This window comes from Scylla paramamosain, chromosome 26, assembly GCF_035594125.1.
Source record: "Scylla paramamosain isolate STU-SP2022 chromosome 26, ASM3559412v1, whole genome shotgun sequence".
Lineage (NCBI taxonomy): Eukaryota > Metazoa > Arthropoda > Malacostraca > Decapoda > Portunidae > Scylla > Scylla paramamosain.
Window position 1 is genome coordinate 8,307,501 of NC_087176.1, and position 7,500 is coordinate 8,315,000.

The window sequence follows — 7,500 nt, forward strand, 5'->3', positions numbered from 1 at the left end:
ATGAGGGACTGCTGAGAGGAATGAGGTAGTGGAAGGAGTGGAGTGAGGTGGTAGGAGTGGAATGAGGTGGTGGAAGGAGTGAGGTGGAGTGAGTGGAATGAGGGACTGCTGAGTGGAATGAGGTGGTGGAAGGAATGGAGTGAGGTGGAGTGAGTGGAAATGAGATGGTGGAAGGAGTAGAGTGGGGTGGAGTGAGTGGAATGAGGTGGTGGAAGGAGTGGAGTAAGGTGGAAGAGTAACAGTGGGCGAGTTACTGTGCACGACTGTTGGGAATGACTTGAATTAAGGAAGGCGAGGAATGAAAGAAAAATTGTAAACAGAATATTAAAGAACACGAAGGAAGTATAATGAAAATAGAATAAAACATGATGAAACAAAATAAAATAAAGGAAAATAAAGAAAAAGTAATAAAAATAGAAAAAAAAAATAGTAAACAAATTAATATATTTCAAGTTAATTATTAAAGAGACGCACGAACACTGACATACAGCAAAAATAAATTAAATTAAATAACTGTCTAGAAAAAAATAAATATATAAATAAATAGATATAAATATACATATGAATAAAATGATAAGTAATGGAGAGGAGATCAAGAAAAATTAATAAATAAACTGAATAATAACGAGACCACCACCACCACCACCACCACAAACAACAATACCAACAACAACAACAACAATCTTATCAGCTGACTTTTTATTCTTCAGCACGTCACCACCACCATCAACATCTTATCTAGTATAACAGTGACTGAGCACCTTTCACCACCACCACCACCGCAATCACCACCACTACTACCATCACCACCACCTCCATCTGTCCTCTTTTCTCTCTCTCTCTCTCTCTCTCTCTCTCTCTCTCTCTCTCTCTCTCTCTCTCTCTCTCTCTCTCTCTCCTCCTCCTCCAAATTATGTCTCATTCCTCCTCCTTCTTCTTCCCCTGATCCTCCTGCTCCTCATCTACCTCTTAAAATTCCTCATCTCCCTCCTCCTCCTCCTCCTCCTCCTCTTCAACGTCCTCGTCCTCCTTCTACTACGAGTACTACTAAATGTACTTAAATAAACTACTGCCACTTTTACAAGAATAAAAAATAACAACAACAACACATATTACTACTATTACTACTACATTAATAATTTTTACTACCACTACAACACCACCACCACCACCACCACCACCACTACTACTACTACTACGAATTCCACTCCCACTCTAACCCCACCCCACCACTCCCATCACACACACACACACACACACACACACACACACACACGCAGCTGTGGCTTGTTAAGGGCCAATGAGGAGAGGGCTGGGTCGCGCCTTTTAGACCCCAAGAGACCCTAAGACCCAATTTGCTCCATAAAGGGCAGGGATGAAGGCCTTTAAGTGAAGACAGACACACACACACACACACACACAACACACACACACACACACACACACACACACACACACACTCACACACACACACTGGCATGCCTCACTTAGTTGACTCGTGAATGGTGTGTGTGTGTGTGTGTGTGTGTGTGTGTGTTGTGTGTGTGTGTGTGTGTGTGTGTGTGTGTGTGTGTGTGTGTGTGCGACTATGCATGTGTTCCAAAATAAGATAGAGAGATTAAATCAGTAGTCTCTCTCTCTCTCTCTCTCTCTCTCTCTCTCTCTCTCTCTCTCTCTCTCTCTCTCTCTCTCTCTCAAACTGGTTGCCGACTAGAGTTCAGCAGATCGACGACCAGACACACACACACACACACACACACACACACACACACACACACACACACACACACACACACACACACAGGAATGTAAGCAGTGGTGAGACCCGCTGTGCTGCATTTTATTTCCTGTTAACTTACACCGCATGACTGCTGATTCCACCACCACCACCACTACTACTACTACTAATACTACTACTACTACTACCCCTTTGTTGTTGCTATTTTTACTGGTACTGCTATCAACTTACATATTACTACTACTGTTACTACTATCACACCCACCACCAGTAGTAGTAGTAATAATAATAATAAGTGTGACATCATAAACTGACTCTCTCTCCCTCTCTCTCTCTCTCTCTCTCTCTCTGTGTGTGTGTGTGTGTGTGTGTGTGTGTTGCTCAGCAGTACAAGTTGAAGCTACTAAGCAGCCAACATCCTATGAACTGGTATATTCTCCCTCCTCCTCCTCCTCCTCCTCCTCCTCTTCCTCTTCCCTTGTCGTCACCTCCCAGTAGAGGCTAAAAATGACTCTCCTCTCTCCCCCCTCCACCTTCCTCCTCCTCCGCCTCCTCCTCTCCTCTGCTTCATCCTCCGCCCTCGCCTCTCCCTCCTAATCTCCTCCTCCTCCTCCTCTTACTCCTCCCTCCTATTAGTGTTTTCCTCCTCACCCTCCTTTTCCTCCCCGCCCATGTATTCCCTCTCTCTCTCCTCTCTCTCCCTCTCTCTCTCTCTCTCTCTCTCTCTCTCTCTCTTCTCTCTCTCTCTCTCTCTCTCTCTCTCCCCTCACTTGTTCCCTATTGTCATGGGTTAGGGTCCGTGAGAAAGGGTTGTGTACTACTACTACTACTACTACTACTACTACTACTACTACTACTACTACTAAGACGGTGTGGTATTGATGTTATTACAAGATTACTACTGTTACTACAAGAACTATTGCTATTACTACTTCTACAAAAGCGATACAATTATTCTCAGTACTACAAGATCTATACACTACTACTACTACTACTACTACTACTACTACTACTACTATTAAAAAACTCTATTCTCTTCCTACAACCATTAGAGGTAGTACTTACTAATACAACAACAACAACAACAACAACAACAACAACAACAACAACAACTACTACTACTACTACTACTACAACTACTACTACTACTACTGTTTAAGTCACGGAGTAAGATTCTCACCACGGCGGAAAAAGAGAAAGTGTGGAGGTGTTGGGAATATGTTTATAATCTCTCTCTCTCTCTCTCTCTCTCTCTCTCTCTCTCTCTCTCTCTCTCTCTCTCTGATATACACGGAATGAAACACATCTCATGACACAAACGGAACACAGGAATGAACAGAACAGAGGAACACAAGAACAAAAACAACACAACACAAACAAGGACACAAACAAGAACACAAACAAAAAACAAACATCCAAACACACCAACACAAACATTAAACAAACAAAAGACGAACACGAAGAAAAAAAAAAATATGAAAAAAACAAACAATAAACACAACACAAACCGTAAACAAGCAACACTAAAACGAAAGGAACACAAAAAAAGCAAGCAACACAGGAACAGAGAAAACATGAAAAACTGCAAATATGGAACAGGGAACATGAAACACACTGAAAAACTAGACCATTTGCTAGGGTGAGGCTTACTGAGGGAGGAGGGAGAGAGAGGGAGAGGGAGGGAGAGGGAGTGTGCGTGAGAGAGAGAAGTGGAATGAAGTAGACGAGGGTGAGAGGGGAGTAGAGCGAGAGAGAGAGAGAGAGAGAGAGAGAGGAGAGAAGAGAGAGAGAGAGAGAGAGGAGAGAGAGAGAGAGCAGAGAGAGAGAGAGAGAGAGAGAATGGAAAAGACGAGATTAAGAGGAAAGATTTGAAAGTAAGAGGATAGAAATGGGAGATTAAAAACGAATGAAAGAAGTAAAGAGAAGAACAACGAAGGAAGGAAATTAAAGAAAAAGAGAATGAAGGGAATAACGGAGAAAATAGAGGAATAGAGAGTAAATGAACAAATCAAGGGGGAAGAAGTAAAAGGAAGAAAGAGATTAAGAACGAATGAAAGAAGTAGAGAAAAACAAGCGAAGGAAGGAAAGGAAAGAAAGCGAATGAAGGGAAGAACGGAGAGAAAATAGAGGAATAGAGAGGAAATGAAACAAATCAAGGGGGAAGAAGTGAAAGGAAGAAAACGAGACAAAGAGAACGATAAAAAGGGAGAAAGGAAAGGAGGAGAGGAAGGTTAAGCCCGACAAAAAGGAACGGAAGAAAGGGAGAGGTGGAGATGAAAAGGATTAAAAAAAGGAAGGGAGAGATATGGGACGGAGGGAAGGGAGGAAAGGAAGAGGAGGAGAGGGAGGGATAGGAATGCTACTATAGAGACCTTAATACCTCCACCCCTCCTCTCCCTCCACCTCCCCTGACACACCCATCCATTCATCACGTGACCAACTTGTCCCCCCCCCCTCCTCTCCCCCTTCCTCCACCTCCTCCTTTGTGGGTGATATTTTCAACCCTAAATGCTAACGACGGTAGTGGTGGTGGTGGTGGTAGTAGTAGTAGTAGTAGTAGTAGTAGTAGTAGTAGTAGTAGTAGTAGTGATATGGTTAAGGAATGTAGCTGACTCATAAGTGATGTAGTAGTAGTAGTAGTAGTAGTAGTAGTAGTAGTAGTTGTTGTTGTTGTTGTAGTAGTAGTAGTTGTTGTTGTTGTTGTTGTTGTTGTTGTTGTTGTTGTAGTAGTAGTAGTAGTAGTAGTAGTAGTAGTAGTAGTAGTAGTAGTAGTGGAAGTGTTTATCTTGTTGAGATTGTAATGACTGTGCCTAGAAGAAGAAGAAGAAGAAGAAGAAGAAGAAGAAGAAAGAAGAAGAAGAGAAAGAATAAGAAAAAGACGATTATGACGAAAAGATGATGAAATGTCAGATGATGGTGATGAAAGACGGAAAGACAATCCTATCGCAGTAGTAGTAGTAGTAGTAGTAGTAGAAGCAGTGATGGCGTTGGCAGTAGAACTAGTAATATCGGCGTTAACACAGTAATTGCTCACTACACCTTGTTAGTGGCAGTGACAGGGGGAGTAATGACACTGCTACACCATCACCACCACTACCACTTAACACCAATCTCTTCATTAACTACCATCACCACCGCCACCACTATAACTGCGGAGGTGGTGCACACTGGCTCTTGCGGTACACACACACAGAGTACACACGACTAACGTTATGCATACACACACACACTTGCTACCTGACTAAACGTTCCCTCATTAAAACGTTTCCCTATGTAAATATTAGTCTTTTATTCTTAGTCCTTGCCTTGGTCAGCTGGGCGCCCTGTCAACAAAGCCCCGCCACGCCTGCCACGCCTCGCCACGCCCCACTCCGCCCCATCCTGTCCTTCACATACCCAAAATTCCATACCAAGTCCCCGCTTAGCACATTCTGAAGACCCAGTGAGATACAGAGAAAGAAAATCTATCTTTCACCATGACTAGAATACTGTCTAGACACACACACGTACAGTACCCACCCTTCATAGGACGTAATACCAACACACACACACACACACACACACACACACACACACACACACACACACACACACACACACAAAGAAATCACTTAAAAAAAAAAACGGCAAAGTAAACAAAGATATACAATAAAAAAAAAAAAATTCTTAATTGTACTCCACTGGAAAACACGGGATACTGAAATTGGTAAACACACACACACACACACACACACACACACACACACACACACAAGACCCACCTTCCATGTCTGTGCGTGCAGCTGAGCGGGACATACGGGAGGGGCGGCTGCATGAGAACAAGAGCGTGAGGGAGGGAGGCAACAGTGACAGCAGCACCCAGTCAGACAGTCACACGGGGGAAGGAAATGACTGCGGTGAGTGGCTAGACAGGCTGGCGGTGGCGGCGGCGGCGGCGGTGTTAGTGGTAGGGCGTCATAGCCACAGCGGTGCACTAAACCGCCCGTACGCACTCGAGGACACCCGTACTCAAGCTCCCTCGCCACCACACGCACTCCCCTGCACGCACTCACTTCCTGAAGCTATTTGAGTCATAGACGTCTCGTGTGTGTGTGTGTGTGTGTGTGTATGTGTGAGTGAGGCGGTGCGACCCAGCCAGTGTGTCACGGTGCAAAAGAGGGTGCGTGTCCCTAGGGAGCGGTGCGTTGAGGAGGCTATGGGACGCCGCACACAGGGACGAGGTGAAGCGACACACTAACACAGTCGCGTATTTCGTTGTGTCACAGAACGCACCGCGCCATGGAAGCGTGACATCGACCGGCGTGCAACACCCTCCCACCACGGCTGCACAAGCGACACTGGCATGTGGGCTGTGTTGACGGCCTGTGGGGGAACCGCGGGGCCTCAGACATGCGCGCGCACACCCCCGTCCCGTCCCCCTTCCATCACCTGCCTCGCCCTTCCTCCCTCATCCCTCCCTTACACACACACACACACACACACATCACCTGGCACTACTCTACAAGCCATGCCAGGTGCCCAAACAGACTGACCGAAAGGCAATAGAAGAGGAGGAAAAAATTAACTTATCCGCTAATCCGTCCCACCTCACTCAACCCCACTCGAACCCGCCCCGCCCAAACCCGCCCCGTCTCAGCCCCGCCACCCCTGCCCGGCTAGCGACGACGACCACCACCACCACCACCACAGCCCGGCAAACAGCTGTGTGTGTGTGTGTGTGTGTGTGTGTGTGTGTGTGTGTGTGTGTGTGTTCAACTCTCTCTCCAGTCTCCGCCACCACGACCACATATACCATCTGCGACACACACACACACACACACACACACACACACACACACACACACACATCTACAACACCAGGTTTAATCCGGTGTTGCTGGGGCTCAGGGGGGGATGACCTTCAGCCCCAGGGGAATAATGGTGGGTGGGTGGGTGGGGAGGAAAGAAGGCAAGGAAGAGGAGGTAAATGTGAGAAGGGAGAGGAGAGGAAGAAAGGGGTTGTGTTCTTCAGGGTTTGTTATTGAAGAGGAGGAGGAGGAGGAGGAGGAGGAGGAGGAGGAGGAGGAGGTGTAGGAGGAGGAGGAGGAGACATTATCATCATCACGACTGTCAGTATCACTATTTAATCTGGTCTCTTACATCCTCCTCCTCCCCACAGCTTCCTCCCTCCTTCTCCTCACCCTCTTCTCACCTTCATTCCTCCTCTACCTCCTCCTCTGCTTCCTCTTCATCTCCCTTCACTCCTCACTACTGTTCACACCCCCTCCTCCTCTTCCTTCTTCCCTCCTCCTCCTAGCTTTCTCCAATCATGATCTTGACACCCTCCTCATCTTCCTCTTCCTCTTCTCACGTTCTTCCCTTCTTCTTCTCTTCCTCCTCCTCTACATCGGTGTCCTCATAGCATTCTCCTCCTCCTCTTCCTCTTCCTATTCTTCTATATTATGTACATTATCTTCATCCTCATCTTCCTACCTTTCTCCTCCTCCTCCTCTTCCTCTTCTCTTCCACCTCTATCACTTCCATAATCTTCACCTTCCTGGCATTCTCAACCTCCACCTCCACCTCTTCCTCCTCCTTCTCCTTCTCCTACTCCTCCTCCCTCACCTGATTAGTTTCCTATCTTCCTATCTGACTATACCATCACGACCTCGCCTCTGCATCTCGTTTTCTTCTGGCTTACCTTGTCTTCGTTTTCTATCACGTATGTTTCCAAATGAACAGCCAGACCGTGAATTTACCAAGGCTTTAAATACACCTCCCTG

At 46.2% G+C, this 7,500-nt stretch overlaps 1 protein-coding gene across 2 annotated transcripts in view; it reads right to left on the reverse strand.

The window, feature by feature from the left end:
• Positions 1-7,500, reverse strand: part of LOC135113683 (phosphatidylinositol 4-kinase beta-like) — an 83,541-nt gene that overhangs the window by 53,435 nt on the left and 22,606 nt on the right. Inside the window, exon 1 of one of the 2 annotated variants that reach the window (XM_064029149.1) lies at positions 5,500-6,087. The exons of the other annotated variant lie outside the window; for it this stretch is intronic. The gene's annotated coding sequence lies outside the window, so the exon portion shown is untranslated. Of the gene's footprint in view, positions 1-5,499; positions 6,088-7,500 lie in introns of those variants that run through there. 2 annotated transcript variants of the gene reach the window in all.